Source organism: Triticum aestivum, chromosome 1A (genome assembly GCF_018294505.1).
Source record: "Triticum aestivum cultivar Chinese Spring chromosome 1A, IWGSC CS RefSeq v2.1, whole genome shotgun sequence".
Lineage (NCBI taxonomy): Eukaryota > Viridiplantae > Streptophyta > Magnoliopsida > Poales > Poaceae > Triticum > Triticum aestivum.
The window spans coordinates 585,805,932-585,831,340 of NC_057794.1; positions in this window are offsets into that span (position 1 = coordinate 585,805,932).

Sequence of the window (25,409 nt, forward strand, 5' to 3'; positions counted from 1 at the left end):
TGAGACATGCGAACCATGTTTATTGGTAGATATGCATGAAGAAACTCTATACAGATGGATCGTTTTGACTCACTTGATTTTGAATCACTTGAGACATGCAAATCATACCACATGGGCAAGATGAATGAAAGCCTCGTTTTCAGTAAAATGGAACAAGAAAGCAACTTGTTGGAAGTAATACATCTTGATGTGTGCAGTCCAATGAGTGCTGAGGCATGTAGTGGATATCATTATGTTCTTACTTCACAGATGATTTGAGTAGATGTTGAGTATATTTACTTGATGAATCACGAGTCTGAATTATTGAAAGGTTCAAGTAATTTCAGGGTGAAGGTGAGAGATCGTCGTGACAAGAGGATAAAATTTCTATGATATGATCGTAGAGATGAATATCTGAATTACGAGTTTGGCACAGAATTATGACATTGTGGAAATTGTTTCACAACCGATACAGCCTGGAACACCAAAGTGTGATGGTGTGTCCGAACATCATAAGTGCATCCTATTGGATATGATGCATACCATGATGTCTCTTATCGAATTACCATGATAGTTTATGGGTTAGGCATTAGAGACAACCACATTCACTTTAAATAGGGCACCACGTAATTCCGATGAGATGACACCGTATGAACTATGGTTTAGAGAAACCTAAGCTGTCATTTCTTAAAAGTTTGGGGCTGCAACGCTTATGTGAAAAAGTTTCAGGCTGATAAGCTAGAACCCAAAGCGGATAAATGCATCTTCATAGGACACCCAAAACAGTTGGGTATACCTCCTGTCTCAGATCCGAAAGCAATAAGGGATTGTTTTTAGAATAGGGTCCTTTCTCGAGGAAAAGTTTCTCTCGAAAGAATTGAGTGGGAGGATGCTGGAGACTTGATGAGGTTATTGAACCGTCTCTTCAACTAGTGTGTGGCGGGGCACAGGGAGTTGTTCCTATGGCACCTACACCAATTGAAGTGGAAGCTTATGATAGTGATCATGAAACTTCAGATCAAGTCACTACCAAACCTCGTGGGATGACAAGGATGAGTACTAATTCAGAGTGGTATGTAATCCTGTCTTGGAAGTCATGTTGCTAGACAACAATGAACCTACGAGCTATGGAGAAGCGATGGTGGGCCTGGATTCCAAAATGGCTCGAGGCCATATAATCCGAGAGAGGATCCATATATGAAAACAAAGTGTAGACTTTGGAAGAACTACTTGATGGTCGTAAGGCTGTTAGGTACATATGGATTTTAAAAGGAAGACGGAAAATGATGGTAACTATCACCATTAAGAAAGCTCGACTTGTCGTTAAGATGTTTTTCGACAAGTTCAAGGAGTTGACTACGATGAGACTTTCTCACTCGTAGCGATGCTAAGAGTCTGTTGGAATTATATTAGCGATTACTGCATTCTTGCAGAGAGGATGCCAAAACATTGTTTCCTCGATGATTTTCTTGAGGAAAGGTTGTATGTGATACAACCGGAAGGTTTTGTCAATCCTGAAAGATGCTAACAAGTATGCAAAGCTCCAGCAATCCTTCTAAGGACTGGAGTAAGCATCTCGGAGTTGGAATGTATGCTTTGATGAGATGATCAAAGTTTTTGGGTGTATACAAAGTTTATGAGAAACTTGTATTTCCAAAGAAGTGAATGGGAGCACTATAGAATTTTTGATGAGTATATGTTGTTGACATATTGTTGATCAGAAATGACGTAGAATTTCTGGAAAGCATATAGGGTTATTTGGAAAGTGTTTTTCAATGGAAAGCCTGGATTAAGCTACTTGAACATTGAGCATCAAGATCTATATGGATAGATCAAAACGCTTAATGGTACTTTCAAATGAGCACATACCTTGGCATGATCTTGAAGGTGTTCAAGATGGATCAGTCAAAGAAGGAGTTCTTGCCTGAGTTGTAAGGTATGAAGTTAAGACTTAAAGCTCGACCACGGCAGAAGAAAGAGGAAGGACGAAGGTCGTCCCCTATGCTTTTGTCATAGGCTCCATACGGTATGCCATGCTGAGTACCACACCTGATGTGTGCCTTGCCACATATTTGGCAAGAGGGTACAAAGGTGATCTAGGAGTAGATCACCAGATAGCGGTCTAAATTATCCTTAGAGGAATAATGATATGTTTCTCAGTTATGGAGGTGATAAAGAGTTTGACGTAAAGAGTTACGTCGATGCAAGCTTAACACCTATCCGGATAGCTCTGAGTAGAGATACCGGATACGTATAATGGAGCAACAGTTTAGAATAGCTCCAAGTAGAACAGTTATTTGAAATGGCTCCAAATGTAGCGTAGTAGTTGCATCTACAAGATAACATAGAAATTTGCGAAGTACATACGGATCTGAATGCTGCAGACCCGTTGACTGAAACCTCTCTCACAAGCATAACATGATCAAACCCAAAACTCTTTGGGTGTTAGTCACATGGGGATGTGACCTTGAGTGTTAATCACATATCGATGTGAATTGGATTATTGACTCTAGTGCAAGTGGGAGACTGTTGGAAATATGCCCTAGAGGCAATAATAAATTGGTTATTATTATATTTCCTTGTTCATGGTAATCGTTTATTATCCATGCTAGAATTGTATTGATAGGAAACTCAGATACATGTGTGGATACATAGACAACACCATGTCCCTAGTAAGCCTCTAGTTGACTGGCTCGTTGATCAATAGATGGTTACGGTTTCCTGACCATGGACATTGGATGTCGTTGATAACGGGATCACATCATTAGGAGAATGATGTGATGGACAAGACCCAATCCTAAGCCTAGCACAAAGATCGTGTAGTTCGTATGTTAAAGCTTTTCTAATGTCAAGTATCATTTCCTTAGACCATGAGATTGTGCAACTCCCGGATATCGTAGGAATACTTTGGGTGTGCCAAACGTCACAACGTAACTGGGTGGCTATAAAGGTACACTACAGGTATCTCCAAAAGTGTTTGTTGGGTTGGCACGAATCGAGACTGGGATTTGTCACTCCGTGTAAACGGAGAGGTATCTCTGGGCCCACTCGGTAGGACATCATCATAATGTGCACAATGTGACCAAGAAGTTGATCACGGGATGATGTGTTACGGAACGAGTAAAGAGACTTGCCGGTAACGAGATTGAACAAGGTATCGGGATACCGACGATCGAATCTCGGGCAAGTATCGTACCACTAGACAAAGGGAATTGTATACGGGATTGATTGAATCCTCGACATCGTGGTTCATCCAATGAGATCATCGTGGAACATGTGGGAGCCAACATGGGTATCCAGATCCCGCTGTTGGTTATTGGCCGGAGAGTTTTCTCGGCCATGTCTGCATGACTCCCGAACCCGTAGGGTCTACACACTTAAGGTTCGATGACGCTAGGGTTATAGGGAATAGATATACGTGGTTACCGAATGTTGTTTGGAGTCTTGGATGAGATCCCGGACGTCACGAGGAGTTCCGTAATGGTCCGGAGGTAAAGATTAATATATAGGAAGTATGGTTTTGGCCACCGGAAGTGTTCCGGGCATCACCGGTAGTGTACCGGGACCACCGGAGGGGTCCGGGGGTCCACCAGGTGGGGCCACCAGCCCCGGAGGCCTACATGGGCCAATAGTGGGAAGGGACCAGCCCCTAAGTGGACTGGGGCGCCTCCCCACCAAGGCCCATGCGCCTAAGGGGAAGAGGGGGCAAACCCTAAGGGAGATGGGCCTTAAGGCCCATGCCTGGTGCGCCTCCCTCTCCCCTCCACTTGGCCGCCACCCTAGATGGGATTGGGGCTGGACGCCGCCCCTAGGGTGGAACCCTAGGTGGGGTGCACCCCTCCCTCTCCCCTATATATACTTGAGGACTTGGGGCTGCCAACAGATGAGTTCCTCTCTTTCTTGGCGCAGCCCTACCCCTCTCCCTCCTCGTCTCTTGCGGTGCTTAGCGAAGCCCTGCTGGAGTACCACGCTCCTCCACCACTACCACGCCATCGTACTGCTGCTGGATGGAGTCTTCCCCAACCTCTCCTTCTCCCCTTGCTGGATCAAGGCGTAGGAGACGTCACCGTGCTGTACGTGTGTTGAACACGGAGGTGCCGTCCGTTCGGCACTAGGATCATCGGTGATTTGGATCACGACGAGTACGACTCCATCAACCCCGTTCACTTGAACGCTTCCGCGTAGCAATCTACAAGGGTATGTAGATGCACTCTCCTTCCCTTGTTGGTAGACTTCTCCATAGATTGATCTTGGTGATGCGTAGAAAATTTTGAATTTCTGCTACGTTCGCCAACAGCTCCTCCCGCCGTCTCGCCCCGCGCCGGCCATGGAGGCCTCCGCCGCCGCCGCGCCATACTCGGGCCCCGCCCTTGCCCCGACCATGGCCGACGTGGTGGCGGCGACCCACATCGGGGCCAAGCGGCGGCGGGTGGGCCTCGCCCCGCCTCCCCGGCTCTCGCCCCGGCCCCCGTCCCCGCCCTGCCACCCACCCCCACCGCCGTGCCCACCCCCAAGAAGAGACGGCTGAAGGCGGCCTCACATGGGCCGCGAGGGGCGGCCTCCAAGGTCGCCGGCACGTCCCCGGCCATGAACAAGCCGCGGAAGAAGCCCGCGGCCCCGACCGCCGACGTCACCGAACCTCCTCCCGCCGCGCAGGAGGTGTTTGAGGAAATGGCAACCCCATCCTTGTTCATGGACCTCCTCCAAAACACAGAGGTGGACCTCGGAGCTCTGCCTCTAGACCCCTTTAGGGTTGGTGACGACTTGGAGGAAGATGAGGAAGACGAGGAGGATGACAAGGATGACGAGGAGGAGGTGGCCGAGATAGGGGAGGAGGCATTCACCGTCGCTTCCCGCCCACACGCGCGGTCGACAAACTACACCGAGGCGGAAGATATCCTCTTGGTTCGTGCTTGGGCAGCTGTGGGGATGGATGCAAGCACCGACACTGATCAAACCGGTAAACGGTATTGGCAAAGGATCGAGGACACCTATTCTAGGATCAAGTTGAAGAATAGTGGGTTCACCTCTCGCACTTACCGGTCGCTTCAAGGCCGGTGGGAGTTGATGAAGTCCGCTTGTGCTCGTTGGAGTGCGTCCATGGACCAAGTAAGGGATGCACCACCTAGTGGAACCGTGGAGAGTGACTATGTGAGTACATATATCTTCACTATTTTGATTATGTGTGTGTACTATGCTATTGGTGGGTTCTTCTGTGATTATGTGTGGTTGATAGGAGACAATTGCCGGCATGAGGTACAAGGAGATGGCCGTTTCCAAGGGCAAGCCATTCCCATTTAAGCATGCTTGGGCAATTCTTCAAACCTTTGACAAGTGGAGGTTGAGGGATCAAGAGACCGCACCCAAGAAGTCGGCAATGCTTAGGATGGATGATAGTGAAGATGAGGAGGAGAGGAACTTGGGCAAGCCCGAGGGAAACAAGAAGGGCAAGCTAAGGGTGAAGATGGAAGGAGAGGCGTCAAGCCTAAGGGAGAAGATGGAGCACATGATGAAGGCAAGAGAGGAATTGACAACGAAGACATTGGAGACGAAGCTTCTTATCACCGAGAAGAAAAAAGAGGTCAAGCTTGCACAAGTTGAAGCACAACGTGAAGAAGCAAAGTGCAAGGCCGACTTGGAGGAGAGGATGATCAAGCTCAAAGAGGCAAAGGTATGGAAGGAACTCATGGTGGAAGAGAAGGAGCACATGATGAGGTCCAAGAAGTACATGGAGCAAGACCAATTGCAATGGTGGAAGGACTACAAGGAGGACATCTCGAAGAGGAAGAGGATGTTCCGTGGTGCATCCTCTGAAGGAAATATGCCCTAGAGGCAATAATAAAGTTATTATTTATTTCCTTATAATCATGATAAATGTTTATTATTCATGCTAGAATTGTATTAACCGGAAACATAATACATGTGTGAATACATAGACAAACAAAGTGTCACTAGTATGCCTCTACTTGACTAGCTCGTTAATCAAAGATGGTTATGTTTCCTAACCATGAACAATGAGTTGTTATTTGATTAACGGGATCACATCATTGAGAGAATGATCTGATTGACATGACCCATTCCATTAGCTTAGCACCCGATCGTTTAGTATGTTGCTATTGCTTTCTTCATGACTTATACATGTTCCTATAACTATGAGATTATGCAACTCCCGTTTACCGGAGGAACACTTTGGGTACTACCAAACGTCACAACGTAACTGGGTGATTATAAAGGAGTACTACAGGTGTCTCCAAAGGTACGTGTTGGGTTGGCGTATTTCGAGATTAGGTTTTGCCACTCCGGTTGTTGGAGAGGTATCTCTGGGCCCTCTCGGTAATGCACATCACTTAAAGCCTTGCAAGCATTGCAACTAAATGAGTTAGTTGCGGGATGATGTATTACAGAACGAGTAAAGAGACTTGCCGGCAATGAGATTGAACTAGGTATTGGAATACCGACGATCGAATCTCGGGCAAGTAACATACCGATGACAAAGGGAACAACGTATGTTGTTATGCGGTCTGACCGATAAAGATCTTCGTAGAATATGTAGGAGCCAATATGGGCATCCAGGTCCCGTTATTGGTTATTGACTGGAGACATGTCTCGGTCATGTCTACATTGTTCTCGAACCCGTAGGGTCCGCACGCTTAAAGTTACGATGACAGCTATATTATGAGTTTATGCATTTTGATGTACCGAAGGTTGTTCGGAGTCCCGGATGTGATCACGGACATGACGAGGAGTCTCAAAATGGTGGAGACATAAAGATTGATATATTGGAAGCCTATGTTTGGATATCGGAAGTGTTCCGGGTGAAATCGGGATTCTACCGGAGTACCGGGAGGTTACCGGAACCCCCGGGAGCTATATGGGCCTTAGTGGGCTTTAGTGGAAAAGAGAAGGCGCAGCCCAAGATGGGCCGCGCGCCTCCCCCCTCCCCTAGTCCTATTAGGACAAGGAGAGGTGGCCGCCCCCCCCCCCTCTCTCTTTTCCCCCTCCGCGAATCCTATTCCAACTAGGATAGGGGGGGGGGAATCCTACTCCCAGAGGGAGTAGGACTCTCCTGGCACGCCCCCCTTGGCCGGCCAGCCTCCCCCCTTTTGATGCTAAAAGCTGCGGAGGTAGAAATCAAGAAGGAGCATCAAGTGTTGATGGTCAACAAGACCACTAGTTTCAAGAAAAAGGGCAAAGGGAAGAATAAGGGGAACTTCAAAAAGAACGGCAAGCAAGTTGCTACACAAGAGAAGAAACCCAAACCTGGACCTAAGCCTGAAACTGAGTGCTTCTATTGCAAGCAGACTGGTCACTGGAAGCGGAACTGCCCCAAGTATTTGGCGGATAAGAAGGATGGCAAGGTGAACAAAGGTATATGTGATATACATGTTATTGATGTGTACCTTACCAATGCTCGCAGTAGCACCTGGGTATTTGATACTGGTTCTGTTGCTAATATTTGCAACTCGAAACAGGGACTACGGATTAAGCGAAGATTGGCTAAGGACGAGGTGACGATGCGCATGGGAAAGGGTTCCAAAGTCGATGTGATCGCGATCGGCACGCTACCTCTACATCTACCTTCGGGATTAGTATTAGACCTAAATAATTGTTATTTGGTGCCAGCGTTAAGCATGAACATTATATCTGGATCTTGTTTAATGCGAGACGGTTATTCATTTAAATCAGAGAATAATGGTTGTTCTATTTATATGAGTAATATCTTTTATGGTCATGCACCCTTGAAGAGTGGTCTATTCTTATTGAATCTCGAGAGTAGTGATACACATATTCATAATGTTGAAGCCAAAAGATGCAGAGTTGATAATGATAGTGCAACTTATTTGTGGCACCGCCGTTTAGGTCATATCGGTGTAAAGCGCATGAAGAAACTCCATACTGATGGGCTTTTGGAACCACTTGATTATGAATCGCTTGGTACTTGCGAACCGTGCCTCATGGGCAAGATGACTAAAACACCGTTCTCCGGTACTATGGAGAGAGCAACAGATTTGTTGGAAATCAGACATACAGATGTATGTGGTCTGATGAATATTGAAGCTCGTGGCAGATATCGTTATTTTCTCACCTTCACAGATGATTTAAGCAGATACGGGTATATCTACTTAATGAAACATAAGTCTGAAACATTTGAAAAGTTCAAATGTTTCAGAGTGAAGTGGAAAATCATCGTAACAAGAAAATAAAGTTTCTACGATCTGATCGTGGAGGAGAATATTTGAGTTACGAGTTTGGTGTACATTTGAAACAATGCGGAATAGTTTCGCAGCTCACGCCACCCGGAACACCACAGCGTAATGGTGTGTCCGAACGTCGTAATCGTACTTTACTAGATATGGTGCGATCTATGATGTCTCTTACAGATTTACCGCTATCGTTTTGGGGATACGCTCTAGAGACGGCCGCATTCACGTTAAATAGGGCACCATCAAAATCCGTTGAGACGACGCCTTATGAACTGTGGTTTGGCAACAAACCAAAGTTGTCGTTTCTGAAAGTTTGGGGCTGCGATGCTTATGTGAAAAAGCTTCAACCTGATAAGCTCGAACCCAAATCGGAGAAATGTGTCTTCATAGGATATCCAAAGGAAACTATTGGATACACCTTCTATCACAAATCCGAAGGCAAGACTTTTCTTGCTAAATTCGGAAACTTTATGGAGAAGGAGTTTCTCTCGAAAGAAGTGAGTGGGAGGAAAGTAGAACTTGACGAGGTAACTGTACCTACTCCCTTATTGGAAAGTAGTACATCACAGAAAACTGTTTCTGCGACACCTACACCAGTTAGCGAGGAAGCTAATGATGATGATCATGAAACTTCAGAACAAGATACTACTGAACCTCATAGATCAACCAGAGTAAGATCCGCGCCAGAGTGGTACGGTAATCCTGTTCTGGAAGTCATGCTACTAGATCATGATGAACCTACAAACTATGAAGAAGCGATGGTGAGCCCAGATTCTGCAAAGTGGCTTGAAGCCATGAAATCTGAGATGGGATCCATGTATGACAACAAAGTATGGACTTTGGTTGGCTTGCCCGATGATCGGCAAGCAATTGAGAATAAATGGATCTTCAAGAAGAAGACTGATGCTGACGGTAATATTACTGTCTACAAAGCTCGACTTGTCGCAAAAGGTTTTCGGCAAATTCAAGGGATTGACTATGATGAGACCTTCTCACCCGTAGCGATACTTAAGTCTGTCCGAATCATGTTAGCAATTGCCGCATTTTATGATTATGAAATTTGGCAGATGGATGTCAAAACTGCATTCCTGAATGGATTTCTGGAAGAAGAGTTGTATATGATGCAACCAGAAGGTTTTGTCGATCCAAAGGGAGCTAACAAAGTGTGCAAGCTCCAGTGATCCATTTATGGACTGGTGCAAGCCTCTTGGAGTTGGAATAAACGTTTTGATAGTGTGATCAAAGCATTTGGTTTTATACAGACTTTTGGAGAAGCCTGTATTTACAAGAAAGTGAGTGGGAGCTCTGTAGCATTTCTGATATTATATGTGGATGACATATTACTAATTGGAAATGATATAGAATTTCTGGATAGCATAAAGGGATACTTGAATAAGAGTTTTTCAATGAAAGACCTCGGTGAAGCTGCTTACATATTAGGCATTAAGATCTATAGAGATAGATCAAAACGCTTAATTGGACTTTCACAAACCACATACCTTGACAAAATTTTGAAGAAGTTCAAAATGGATCAAGCAAAGAAAGGGTTCTTGCCTGTGTTACAAGGTGTGAAATTGAGTAAGACTCAATGCCCGACCACTGCAGAAGATAGAGAGAATATGAAAGATGTTCCCTATGCATCAGCCATAGGATCTATCATGTATGCAATGCTGTGTACCAGACCTGATATGTGCCTTGCTATAAGTCTAGCGGGGAGGTACCAAAGTAATCCAGGAGTGGATCACTGGACAGCGGTCAAGAACATCCTGAAATACCTGAAAAGGACTAAGGATATGTTTCTCATATATGGAGGTGACAAAGAACTCATCGTAAAAGGTTACGTTGATGCAAGCTTTGACACTGATCCGGACGATTCTAAATCGCAAACCGGATACGTGTTTACATTAAACGGTGGGGCTGTAAGTTGGTGCAGTTCTAAACAAAGCGTTGTAGCGGGATCTACATGTGAAGCGGAGTACATAGCTGCTTCGGAAGCAGCAAATGAAGGAGTCTGGATGAAGGAGTTCATATCCGATCTAGGTGTCATATCTAGTGCATCGGGTCCAATGAAAATCTTTTGTGACAATACTGGTGCAATTGCCTTGGCAAAGGAATCCAGATTTCACAAGAGAACCAAGCACATCAAGAGACGCTTCAATTCCATCCGGGATCTAGTCCAGGTGGGAGACATAGAGATTTGCAAGATACATACGGATCTGAATATTGCAGACCCGTTGACTAAGCCTCTTCCACGAGCAAAACATGATCAGCACCAAGGCTCCATGGGTGTTAGAATCATTACTGTGTAATCTAGATTATTGACTCTAGTGCAAGTGGGACACTGAAGGAAATATGCCCTAGAGGCAATAATAAAGTTATTATTTATTTCCTTATAATCATGATAAATGTTTATTATTCATGCTAGAATTGTATTAACCGGAAACATAATACATGTGTGAATACGTAGACAAACAAAGTGTCACTAGTATGCCTCTACTTGACTAGCTCGTTAATCAAAGATGGTTATGTTTCCTAACCATGAACAATGAGTTGTTATTTGATTAACGGGATCACATCATTGAGAGAATGATCTGATTGACATGACCCATTCCATTAGCTTAGCACCCGATCGTTTAGTATGTTGCTATTGCTTTCTTCATGACTTATACATGTTCCTATAACTATGAGATTATGCAACTCCCGTTTACCGGAGGAACACTTTGGGTACTACCAAACGTCACAATGTAACTGGGTGATTATAAAGGAGTACTACAGGTGTCTCCAAAGGTACATGTTGGGTTGGCGTATTTCGAGATTAGGTTTTGTCACTCCGGTTGTCGGAGAGGTATCTCTGGGCCCTCTTGGTAATGCGCATCACTTAAAGCCTTGCAAGCATTGCAACTAAATGAGTTAGTTGCGGGATGATGTATTACAGAACGAGTAAAGCGACTTGCCGGCAACGAGATTGAACTAGGTATTGGAATACCGACGATCGAATCTCGGGCAAGTAACATACCGATGACAAAGGGAACAACGTATGTTGTTATGCGGTCTGACCGATAAAGATCTTCGTAGAATATGTAGGAGCCAATGCGGGCATCCAGGTCCCGCTATTGGTTATTGACTGGAGACATGTCTCGGTCATGTCTACATTGTTCTCGAACCTGTAGGGTCCGCACGCTTAAGGTTACGATGACAGTTATATTATGAGTTTATGCATTTTGATGTAACGAAGGTTGTTCAGAGTCCCGGATGTGATCACGGACATGACGAGGAGTCCCGAAATGGTCGAGACATAAAGATTGATATATTGGAAGCCTATGTTTGGATATCGGAAGTGTTCCGGGTGAAATCGGGATTTTACCGGAGTACCGGGAGGTTACCGGAACCCCCCGGGAGCTATATGGGCCTTAATGGGCTTTAGTGGAAAAGAGAAGGGGCAGCCCAAGATGGTCCGCGCGCCTCCCCCCTCCCCTAGTCCTATTAGGACAAGGAGAGGTGGCCGCCCCCCCCCCCTCTCTCTCTCTTTTCCCCCTCCGTGAATCCTATTCCAACTAGGATTGGGGGGGGGGGGAATCCTACTCCCAGAGGGAGTAGGACTCTCCTGGCGCGCCCCCCTTGGCCGGCCAGCCTCCCCCCTTTTGGTCCTTTATATACTGAGGCAGAGGCACCCCAGAGACACACAAGTTGATCCACGTGATCTATTCCTTAGCCGTGTGCGGCGCCCCCAGCCATCATAGTCCTCGATAATATTGTAGCGGTGCTTAGGCGAAGCCCTGCAGCAGTAGTGCATCAAGATCGTCACCATGCCGTCGTGCTGACGGAACTCTTCCCCGACACTTTGCTAGATTGGAGTCCGGGGATCGTCATCGAGCTGAATGTGTGGTAGAACTCGAAGGTGCCGTAGTTTCGGTGCTTGATCGGTCGGATCGTGAAGACGTACGACTACATCAAGCAAACGCTTCCGTTGTCGATCTACTAGGTATGTAGATCATACTCCCCCTCTTGTTGCTATGCATCACCATGATCTTGCGTGTGCGTAGGAAATTTTTTGAAATTACTATGAAACCCTTCATCCTGTACTTTTCGAGGTGACACTCCGATGAGTATTTGTGGTGATGGCGGTGTGGACGACTCCGCCGGCGCCTATGGAGATGCTTGATCGAGCCCGAATGTGGTCTAGGAGATGGCGCCGAGGTGCAACTTTTTGGTGATGGTGCCGATGAGAGGGGGAAGATGATGATTTTGTGATGTAAACTATTAAACCATGCATCAATGATTGTCATTTGGTAGTTTGTTTGAGGTTGATTGTGTTCTTGTAGTCATAAATTGTGAGATGTCAAATGATAAATTTAAAGGTTGGGGTTGAGGCAAAGAATAGAACCCTCAAACTTAACCCTTAAAGCAGTTTAAGGGTTGGGTTTGAGGGTTCTAGTCTTTGCCCCTATTTTTCAACCCTAAAAAGTGACAAAAACTGGCACTTCTCAACCCTTAAAACTGCTTTAAGGGTTTGAGGGTTCTACTAGACATGCTCTAAGGGCATCTCCAGCACTGACCCGTAAATTTGCTTCGGCATTTGTCCTTCAACAGAAGAATAGTCCGCGGACATCGATGCTGAAGGCCGCCATTTAACGTTGTCTGTATACATTTCAACCATTGTTTAAACTAACAGGACAAAATTCATGCAAACATGACGGATTTCACCAAAGTTCAGATAGAAAGTAGAACAAATCATTCATACATACCATGGAAATAAGTCGGTACAACAGTGGTTCAAAATCAACAAGATTACCCAAATGTTCAACAAGTTTTTTCATGAACGGGCTACGTTGTCCCACACAAAGTGCCCCTTCAGCCTCATCCAATAGTGTATGTACGTAAAAGATTGTCACTCTGCCCTGTGGCACATCACGGCGGCGCGTATGGACTACCCAATGTGTAGATCAACATTGTGTGAATGAATGGTTCAATCGACAAGTTGAGCAAGAAGAAACAAAACTTCCAATCTCCTTCTCAGCCGCGCGCAGTGGTCACCTTGCCTCTAGCCGACCAACTGCATCACAAAACTTGGTGACGGAGGGGTGGATGGCGTACCATCGATATGCCAATGACCTAACATTGCATTGTTTGATGATATGCTAAGTCAGGAAACTATAGCTCGTTGACCAAGTCATACAGACGCATTGAATCCTGAGCATGTACAAGTGCACTATACTATGACCTCTTTGGTTACCATCACCTATTTTGGGGCACTTTGCATCTGTAGCTCGATTCAACCTCGCTTAGTGAATACATGTCAAAAACCATGTTTTGCACATAGTTTGTTTGCCAGCATCCCCTCCAGCCTGGCTAAGCAGCAACATAGACACTAGTGTTTGGTTGCCTGCATGTCCTACCTAGATGCATAGTGATGTTGTTTGGTTACACACAACACAAGTCTTGTGCTAACCTCTTCTAAGAGTGGTGAGGTTACCAACGAACACAGAGAGACACCAACATATATAATTGTCAGACACAACAACATAAACCGTAACCATATGATAAACCATAACCATAACATTCACAAAAGTACTAATAGGATAACATCATAACAGTACCACATGGTCTTTAAAATAGATTGACACAGCAGACAACACCCTAAGCACCTTCAGCAGCCATGTCAAATGCTTTGTGGTGCAGCCCTCACTTCGCCACCACCTAAATGCCCTCATCATTGAAGACGATGACCCACAAGTTCGCGGGACTCGCCACCTTGAAGGTGAGAAGGCACCTGATCCTGACCTCCTGAGCTACACAGAAGGCGGCCCAAACCTTACCAAGGGTAAGAATGCCGCCAATCATCTGGGCGGTGACCTTCCAGGTGCAGTCGTTGTTCGTCGTCAGCCTAAACAACTCTGGGACGGGGGCGAGGTGCTTGCTGAAGGCAGGGGCATCTGTAGAACCTCTAATTTAGGTCCAAAGATGGTCTCGCAGAAGACCCTCTGTATTTTAGACCATAAATTGATGCTGCTATAGGGGCCAATCTACTACATTAGAAAGGTGGGAAAACATGTTACTATGTTCTTCCTCATTGGCTAAATTATCACAATTGTTGATCGTGATGAGTAAGAAATTATAGCCGCTTAGGCGGTACCATTTGGATTATTATAAAATATTTCATTTTCGCATACTTTGTATGAAGTTCATAAGTAAATAGCAGGAAGATGATATTTTTGTTTTTGTGTGCATTACATATAAATTCCATGGATAAATGAGGGGTGTCAGAGGAAAAAGCTACGGGTTAGTAGAGTATTTACCAACAATCCATGTGCATAGTGTCTTTATTTGTTTTTTTTCATAATGTTTTTGTACTAAAGTCTAATCATGTTGTGTGAAATTAAATAGTTTATAATTCACTATGGGGCCAATAATTGACGGACATAAAAATATAAGATAATTTCATGCTTGTTAAGATGTGGCTACATAGTATTGTGTAAAAAATAGCGATATAAACGGGAGTTTTCTTCCATAGAGATAGGGTTATAATCTAGCATCAAAAGAGCCTCAATACACGGAGGTCCACGGTGTAACCAACCAAACAATCTACCACCCTTTTTCTTCACAGACTAATTTTCTAGGGAATAAACTCCCTATCAAGCATCAAGAATTTAATCTCAACAACTAAATGACCATACGCTGAGTGATCCAGACTATCGTCCGTGAGAGTTGTCAATGATGTCGAGGAATCAGACTGCACAATGATCAGGCCCTCCGAGTGTTGCTTGGTCAATGCCATGCCTTACATCAATGCGTGAACTCAGCCTCAAGAGCATCATTGCATTTGAAGAAAAATCGACATGCCGCGAAGATAACACTCCCATCCTATCTCCGGAGTATCATACTTGTGGCCACTGAACGATCGGCCGATGAAAAAGCTCTAGCCACCGATACAACTCTACGCACGCTTAACGTTCGCTTTACATAGAACAAGTATGAAACTAGAAGTACTTTGTAGGTGTGATAGAATAGGTTTGCAAGATAATAAAGAACCACGTAAATAAAATCTAGGGGATGTTTAGATAAAGTAGTGGAGAGCTTTTTGTAACGCAAGAAAGTTATTTGTCCCTAGGCAATCGATAACTAGATGGTAATCATTATTGCAATTTTATATGAGGGGGAGACATAAGCTAACATACTTTCTCTACTTGGATCATATGCACTTATGATAGGAACTCTAGCAAGCATCCGCAACTACTAAAGATCATTAAGGTAAAACGCAACCATAGCATTAAAGTATCAAGTCCTCTTTACCCCCATGCAAACAACCTACTTACTCGGGTTTGTGCTTCTGTCACTCACGCCATCCACCATAAGAGAATCATGAACATATTGCAAACCCTACAGCGGGGATCCCTCATGATTCCGCGACACGGAGAGCACCATAGGACAGCACCAATAATAAAACATACATCTCAAACCAATCATGATCATCAAATAACCTATAGGACAAAATGAATCTACTCAAACATCATAGGATAGTCATATATCATTGAGAAATAATCTATAGCATTGAGCACCATGTTTAAGTAGAGATTACAGCGGGTAAACGAGGTGTTACACCACTACATAGAGCGAGAGAGAGTTGGTGATGACAGCGGCGAAATTGTTGGTGTAGATCGTCGTCACGATGATGGCCCCGACGGCGATCCGGCGCCACCGGGAGAGAGGGGGAGAGAGCCTCCCTCCTTCTTCGTCTTCTTTGACCTCCCCCTAGATGGCAGAAGGGTTTCCCTCTGTTCCATGGCCTCTATGGCGGTGGAGGGGCGGGCTCCCCTCCGAGATTGGCTCTCTCTCTCTCTCTATGTGTGTGTGTGTGTGTGTGTGTGTGTGTGTGTGTGTGTGTGTGTGTGTGTGTTTTCCTTCTGTTTCTGTGCTCTCAGATTCTGGCCTTTCACCGTTTTTAAAATTCTCGGAGATCTGTAACTTCAATTGGGCTAAAATTTTAACATGATGTTTATCCGGATATTAGCTTTCTTGCGGCGAAAGAAGGGTACCAACCACCTTATGGGGTGGCCACAAGCCTTCAGGGCGCGCCCCTAGGGCTTGTGGGCCCCTCGAGTATCGTCTTGCGTTGATTCTTTTTCCCAAAAATCACATATATTCCAAAAAAATCCCCGTAAGTTTTTATCGTGTTTGGACTTCGTTTGGTATGGATATTCTGCGAAACAAAAATATGCAACAAACATGAACTGGCACTGGGCACTGGATCAATATGTTAGTCCCAAAAAATGATATAAAAGTTAACAAAAGTATATTAAAGTTGTAAAACATTAGCATGAAACAATAAAAAATTATAGATACGACGGACATGTATCAGCATCCCCAAGCTTAATTCCGGCTCGTCCTCGAGTAGGTAAATGATAAAAAAGAGAATTTTTGATGTGGAATTCTACCTACCAAAATATTGATCATATAATCTAATCATGGCATGAATTTTCAGACACGAATGATTCAAAGCAATAGTCTATCATTTGATATTAAGACAATAATACTTCAAGCATACTAATAAAGCAATCATGTCTTCTCAAAATAACATGGCCAAAAAAAGTTATCTCTATAAAATCATATAGTCTGGCTATGCTCCATCTTCACCACACAAAGTATTTCATCATGCACCAACCCCGCGATGACAAGCCAAGCAATTGTGTCATGCTTTTAATGTTCTCAAGCCTTTTCAACTTTCACGACTAATCAATGGGCTATGGAGATTCCCACCAATCGATATCAATAGGTAGATATGGAAATATCATAATAGGTAGATATGGTGGCTGTTTTGAGGAAGATACGTGGAGGCTTATTTGTGATAGAGCGTATTATATCACGGGGTTTGAATGCACCGGCGAAGTTTGCACCAACACTCCAGGTGAGAAAGGGCAATTCACGGTACCGCAGAGGCTAGCAATGATGGAAGGGCGAGAGTGCGTATAATCCATGAACTCAACATTAGTCATAAAGAACTTACATACTTGTTGCAAAAGTTTATTAGCCATCGAAACAAAGTACTAATACGCATGCTCCTAGAGGGATGGATTGGTAGGAAAAGACCATCGTTCGTTCCCGACCGTCACTCATAAGGAAGACAATTAAAAATTAAATCATACTTCGATTTCATTACATAACGGTGCACCATACATGCACCTGATCCACTGGAGGTGCTGGCCACGACAGAGAAGGTATTGAAACCTTGATCACCAGCGAGGGAATCAAATCTCCGCAAGACATTTCCCCTTGATAAATTTCCTTAGTAGTGTATAACCTTGACAGCCGCAATGAAGTGAAGTAGCTTTTTTTTTGCGGAAGAATTCTTGTATTACTCAATCAAATCACAAGTACAGTCACGCTTAACAGCGTCCAAAACGACCTCCGGTCCCGATCCAAGCCATACAATAGTTCGGTCTTGAGTCCTCCCAAAGTTTGCCAAAACATGGCTAGAATTATTACGTCGAATATGAGTAATACAAAAACTATGTTCGGTCATACTATCTTTAATCTCTCTAACAAGAAAGGCGTATTTTGATCTGTTTGTATCTCCACTTTTCACCATGTTGACTGCCTCCAAACTGTCACTTTCAACATCAATTGGCGACGAACTGTCTGGCCACATGGACTAATAAACATGCGCATAGCCTTGAAGTATCTAACTTGTGTCCTGTGTGTGCTACCGAACCGGAGGACACTTTTCATGCTCTCTGCAGATGTTCTCATGCGGTCGCCTTGTGGCAAGCTATGGCGCGGCAATGGAATATTCCGGACATCCGTCGAGTCATGCACACTGGGCCAGAGTGGCTTTTTCATGTGCTCGCGGACTTGTTACCAGAGGAGCGGATGTATACGCTCATGACGATTTGGCGTTGCTGGCATGTGAGGAATGAGATCGTCCCCGACAAACGACCACCGCCGGTCGAAGCCTCGACCAGATTCCTAACTAGCTATATCAACTCATTGCTAGCCATCCAGGTGTACCCTCATGGAGATCACATCAAAGGAAAAATGATGGCTGCGCCTTTGTACAGCAGGAAATTGTTATCACATGTTGAGCGTGAGAAGCCATCATCACTTGGATGGGAGGCACCGCCGGCCGGCTGGGCTGCGCTCAACATTGATGGGTCATTTTCTGCCAAGGACGGAACTGCAGGAGCTGGCATGGTCCTCCGGGATGAACATGGAGATATTATTTTTTCGTCTTGCCATGAGTTAAGGCAGTGTGCATCACCACTAGAATCTGAACTTGCTGCATGTTCAGAAGGCATCTCCCTGGCTACCCAGTGGTCTGAGCTGCCTTTTGTGATTCAAACGGACTGCGCTAAAGTGGTAAAACTAATTGAAGGAGGTATTGGCGACATATCGGAGCATATGATGTTGATCCGCGAGATTACTTCGCATCTTCGGGAACATGGTGAATTCTTAGTTAAGCTTGTGAGGCGTGAACAAAACACTGTTAGTCATTTTTTAGCGAACTTTGGTCAAATAAAGAAGCGCACTACGGTGTGGCTTTATTCTGGGCCGGACGAGGTTCCGGACCTATGTAATGCAGACATGGCTGCCACTTAATTAATGAATTTCTTTTTTCCCCGCAAAAAAAACATCAATTGGTAGATTTGCAAGAAATCAACGGAAATTTTTGGTGGAGGAGCTTCCTTGCCATAAACAAAATCGGCACATATGCTCCTGATCCGCCAAATCAACAGGATTATCATGTCCCGCATAGTGTCATTGCATCCAGGTAGCAAATCAAGTAACCATTACGGTCCATAATCAATCAATAGCTCACGGCCAGGCAACGGCCAGACTCTGCGCATAAAATCCCAAATGGATGCAGCGTGCTTGAATGTAACAAGAGCATGGAACGAGCTCTCCATCTCGACGCCACACATCGGACAAGTGTTGTGAGTCGGTAGATGCATGTAGGTTTTACACTGGTTCGTTGCCAACGCCCTAGATACTGTTTTCCACCCCACAATTTTCATTTTTTGTGTGGTACTGATGCATCCCAAACACGTCGCCAAATAGAGCGATCGCCCTCAAGAAAGTAGCTCGACGACCCCCCCCCCCCCCCCCCCCGCAAATATTTCATCATGCGCAGCTGTTGCTAGTTGTACGCGCTCTTCACAGTAAACCGACCATCCCTCTCGGAAAACCATGCCAAGAAATTATGTCTTTTCCGAGGAGATGTTCTAATTTTAATATCCATGTGCCAAAAGTGTTGTAGTAACTATTGCATGTTTCACGCGCCATGTTCATCTAGGAAGTCAGCAACCCAATTGAACCGACAATTTCATTTAGGGAAAATGGGACGAAAATTCTTACCACGAGGGTCGAGGGGTCCCTCCATGTTTGGATCATAGAACCATCAACCACACACCATATTAATCTTTTTTTTAACGAGATCAAGGCCATGCTCGATCCCCTTCCACACTGCTGACGCATTACCGGAGAAAACTGTATCTAGCATATTACCTCGGGGATAGTACTTGGCACGCAGAAGGCGGGCACATAGGTTGTCTGGACTATTAGTTAATCTCCAAGCTTGTTTGGCGAGCAAGGCCTGGTTAAAGGCCCTCATATCTCTAAATCGCATGCCACCCTTCGACTTAGGAAGCCTTATTCTATCCCAACTCGGCCAAGACATCTTCAATTTACCCTTCAATCTATCCCAACCTCTTTATCACCCGACGATAAATATTGTTCACTACAATCCACCAACCTTTTACACATATTTTGTTGGAGGGTTTCAAACCTTCCTTTATGCATTCTACCTTCAGGTACTGGCAGCCCCAGATACTTAGGATCAAAAACCTCTTGAGTGATATCTAGGATGCTCTTAACTTCTTCCCCAACATTAGCCAATCAGTTATCTGAGAGTAGGATGAAACACTTTGCCAGTTTAATAAGTTGACCCGTCGCCGATGCATATGTGTTCAACAAACCCTTTACAATGGATGCCTACTGGTTCGCCGCTCGAGAAACAGCATGGTATCATCCGCAAACAAGATATGAGATATAACTGATGCCCCACGATAAATCTGGAGCCGTTCCAATCCTTCCTTCGCAATTGACTTATTGATGAGAGCAGAAAGTGCGTCGGCAACGAAAAGAAATAATATAGGAGAGAATGGGTCACCTTGTCGGAGGCCCCTGGACGAGGTAACATTATTCAGAAGCTTCACATTGAACTTGATAGAAGATGGACAGGTTGGCGGTAACATTATTTCCAATTTTCTACCATCACCTACCATGCGACGGTCCTCCCACTACCCAAATGGGCGCTCAAGAAGATGGACAGGTTGGCTCGGAATTTTATTTGGAATGCTGATGACAATGACAATGCTGGTGCAAGGGCGCTCCCTAGTAAATTGGAAATTGGTATGCACCCCCCCAAAAACTTGGGTGGACTTGGGGTGACTGACCTGGAGCGCTTTGGACATGCCTTGCGGCTGCGATGGCCTTGGTATGAGTGGGAGGACCCTGACCGGCCATGGGTGGGCACCGACCTGCCCTGCAGTGAATCTGACATGGCGCTATTCCTGGACGAGGTAACATTATTCAGAAGCTTCACATTGAACTTGATAGAAGATGGACAGGTTGGCGGTAACATTATTTCCAATTTTCTACCATCACCTACCATGCGACGGTCCTCCCACTACCCAAATGGGCGCTCAAGAAGATGGACAGGTTGGCTCGGAATTTTATTTGGAATGCTGATGACAATGACAATGCTGGTGCAAGGGCGCTCCCTAGTAAATTGGAAATTGGTATGCACCCCCCCAAAAACTTGGGTGGACTTGGGGTGACTGACCTGGAGCGCTTTGGACATGCCTTGCGGCTGCGATGGCCTTGGTATGAGTGGGAGGACCCTGACCGGCCATGGGTGGGCACCGACCTGCCCTGCAGTGAATCTGACATGGCGCTATTCCGGGCCTCCGCGGCTATCACTATCGGAGATGGGAAGCGTGCCAGTTTCTGGAAGGATAAATGGATCGGTGATTCTCCGCTATGCACTCGTGCCCCTCAGCTCTACAAGATTGCTACAAGAAAGAACAACACGGTTTGTGAAGATCTGGAGGGGGATCGTTGGATTACTGCCATTGCCCGGTTGAGCACTGCTGATACGTCTCCAACGTATCTATAATTTTTGATTGCTCCATGCTATATTATCTACTATTTTGGACATTATTGGGCTTTATTATCCACTTTTATATTATTTTTAGGACTAACCTATTAACCGGAGGCCCAGCCTAGAATTGATGTTTTTTGCCTGTTTTAGGGTTTCAAAGAAAAGGAATATCAAACGGAGTCCAAACGGAATGAAACCTTCAGGAACGTGATTTTCTCAACGAACAAGACCCAGGAGACTTGGACCCTACGTCAAGACACAAAAGAGGAGGCCACGAGGTAGGGGAGCGCGCCCTCCACCCTTGTGGGCCCCTTGTTGCTCCACCGACGTACTCCTTCCTCCTATATATACCTACGTACCCCCAAACGATCAGATACGGAGCCAAAACCATAATTCCACGGCCGCAACTTTCTGTATCCATGAGATCCCATCTTGGGGCCTGTTCCGGAGCTCCGCCGGAAGGGGTATCGATCAAGGAGGGCTTCTACATCAACACCATAGCCCCTCCGATGAAGTGTGAGTAGTTCACCTCAAACTTACGGGTCCATAGTTATTATATAGATGGATTCTTCTCTCTTTTTGGATCTCAATACAATGTTCTCCCCCTCTCTTGTGGAGATCTATTCGATGTAATCTTCTTTTTGCGGTGTGTTTGTTGAGACTGATAAATTGTGGGTTTATGATCAAGTCTATCTATGAACAATATTTGAATCTTCTCTGAATTCTTTTATGTATGATTGGTTATCTTTGCAAGTCTGTTTGAATTATCAGTTTGGTTTGGCCTACTAGGTTGATCTTTCTTGCAATGGGAGAAGTGCTTGGCTTTGGCTTCAATCTTGCGGTGTCCTTTCCCAGTGACAGTAGGGGCAGCAAGACATGTATTGTATTGTTGCCATCGAGGATAACAAGATGGGGTTTTCATCATATTGCATGAGTTTATCCCTCTACATCATGTCATCTTGCTTAAGGCGTTACTCTGTTTTCATTAACTTAATACTCTAGATGTATGCTGGATAGCGGTCGATGAGTGGAGTAATAGTAGTAAATGCAGGCAGGAGTCGGTCTACTTGTCTCGGACGTGATGCCTATATACATGATCATACCTAGATATTCTCATAACTATGCTCAATTATGTCAATTGCTCAACAGTAATTTGTTCACCCACCGTAGAATACTTATGCTCTCGAGAGAAGCCACTAGTGAAACATATGGCCCACTGGATTGATACCTTGGTTCTCAAAAACTGAGGGAAATACTTACGCTACTTTACTGCATCATCCCTTCCTCTTCGGGGATAACCAACACAGTGCTCAAGAGGTAGCAAGAAGGATTTCTGGCGCCGTTGCCGGGGAGGTCTACGCAAAAGTCAATATACCAAGTACCCATCACATACCCTTATCTCACGCATTACATTATTTTCCATTTGCCTCTCGTTTTCCTCTCCCCCACTTCACCCTTACCGTTTTATTCGCCCTCTCTCTCTCTCTCTATCCTCCCTCTCTTTCTCTATTTGCCTCTTTTTGCCCGCTTGCTTTTTGTTTGCTTGTGTGTTAGTTCGTTTGCTTGTCATGATGGCTCAAGATAACACTAAATTGTGTGACTTCACCAATACCAACAATAATAATTTTATTAGCACTCCGATTGCTCCTCTTACCGATGCTAAACCTTGTGAAATTAATACTGCTTTACTGAATCTTGTCATGAAAGATCCATTTTCCGGCCTTCCTAGTGAAGATGTCGCTACCCATCTTAATAGCTTCGTTGATTTGTGTGATATGCAAAAGAAGAAAGATGTGGATAATGATATTGTTAAATTGAAGCTATTTAATTTTTTTGCTTAGAGATCGTGTTAAAGTGTGGTTTTCGTCTTTGCCTAAAAATAGTATTGATTCATGGAACAAATGCAAAGCTGCTTTTATCTCTAAGTATTTTCCTCACGGTAAGATCATCTCTCTTAGAAACGATGTTATGAATTTTAAGCAACTTGATCATGAACATGTTGCACAAGCTTGGGAGAGAATGAAACTAATGACACGTAATTGCCCTACTCATGGTTTAAATTTATGGATGATTATACAAAAAATTTATGCCGGATTGAATTTTGCTTCTAGGAATCTTTTAGATTCGGCCGCGGGAGGAACTTTTATGGAAATCACTTTAGGAGAAGCTACTAAACTCCTAGATAATATTATGGTTAATTATTCTCAATGGCATACTGAAAGATCTACTAATAAAAAGGTGCATGCGATAGAAGAAATCAATGTTTTGAGTAGAAAGATGGATGAACTTATGAAATTATTTGCTAGTAAGAGTGTTTCTTCTGATCCTAATGATATGCCCTTGTCTAGTTTGATTGAGAATAATAATGAATCTATGGATGTGAATTTTGTTGGTAGGAACAATTTTGGTAACAACGCATATAGAGGAAGTTTCAATCCTAGGCTTTATCCTAGTAATCCCTCTAATAATTATGGAAATTCCTACAACAATTCTTATGGAAATTATAATAAGATGCCCTCTGATTTTGAATCTAATATTAAAGAATTTATTACTTCGCAAAAGAGTTTCAATGCTATGATTGAAGAAAAATTGCTTAAGATTGATGAGTTGGCTAGGAACGTTGATAGGATTTCTCTTGATGTTGATTTTTTGAAACTTAGATCTATTCCACCTAAGCATGATATCAATGAGTCTCTCAAAGCCATGAGAATTTCCATTAATGAGTGCAAAGAAAGAACCGCTAGGATGCGTGCTAAGAAAGATGCCTTTATGAGAGCGTGTTCTTCTAGTTCCTATGAAAATAAAGATGAAGATCTAAAAGTTATTGATGTGTCCCTTATTAAATCTTTGTTTTGCAATATGAATCTTGATAATGATGGGACTGAATATGACCCACCTTTACCTAGAAGGCGTTCCAAGAATTCAGTCATTACAAATTTGGGAACTGTTTTTTCTTCCATAAATAATACTTCTGGTCCTCCTACTAAAATTGTCAAGCTCATGTATGTTCCTAAAAATAAGGGTGAATCATCTAGTAAGGAAAATGTTGATCTTAAATCTATAAATATCCATCCCAATCTTTTTGCTATCATTAAATAATCATTTATTACAAATGAATTAATTTTTTTACCTTGATGCTAAAATTGATAAAAGTGGGATTGAAGAAATTAAAACCCCAGATGTTGTTAAACCCACTATTATGGATTTCAAGGAATTTAACTATGAAAATTGCTCTATGATTGATTGTATTTCCTTGTTACAGTTGGCGCCCATCGTGGGGCACGCGCACGGTGGTGTTGAGTTCTTGGAGGGATCTTTCCCAGTGATCGAGGAGTTTGTCATTTTCTCGATAAAGAAGAACCTGATTGGAATAATCTGCATCAAATTCAAGTTTATCGGTTCAGATTTGTAATCCATCAGATTTGAGTTTAAGAAAAATTAGGTTTGAATCTGTGCGTCCCCGCGTGCGACCTGGCGTTCCGTCAGTCCGGAGCCAAATTTCGAAAGTACTGCTGCAAGAGGCCAAAGTGCAAACAGGAAGTCCATCCATACGATGGAAAATCATCAAGTTGTGTTTGTTTTTTGTCTGATTCGCCAGGTTATCACCGTCGCGTACAGGATTCGCTGACACAGTCAAATTGTTTCCATTACATCAAGCGTCACAGTCTAATGGTTTCAATGTCTGGTGTACTTCTCGACTAGTATATCACGTGAAGCCAAAACAGTTTTCTATTGGTCAACACTGATTGCTACAAGGAATCTACCAGGAGGTTCAGTCGAGAATTAGAGAAGAAAAATAGAATGATTTGCCTTGCGTGAACATACAGGATTCCAACACCGGGGTGGATTGACAAGTCAAACATCAAGTTTGGACGAGGCCACGGGCTGAAGCTCGGTTTCCGTTTTTATCTCTAAACCGCCATCGCCAGGCGCGTCTCTGACTGCCGCATGTTCGTGTGGCCCTACTGGACCGGCACCTCTCCAACTCGCTGACGTCTCAGCTGCGCTTCTTCTCCACTCCGCACGCAGCCGCCCCGGCTCGCGCCTCAGATCTACTCTGTGTGCTACATCCT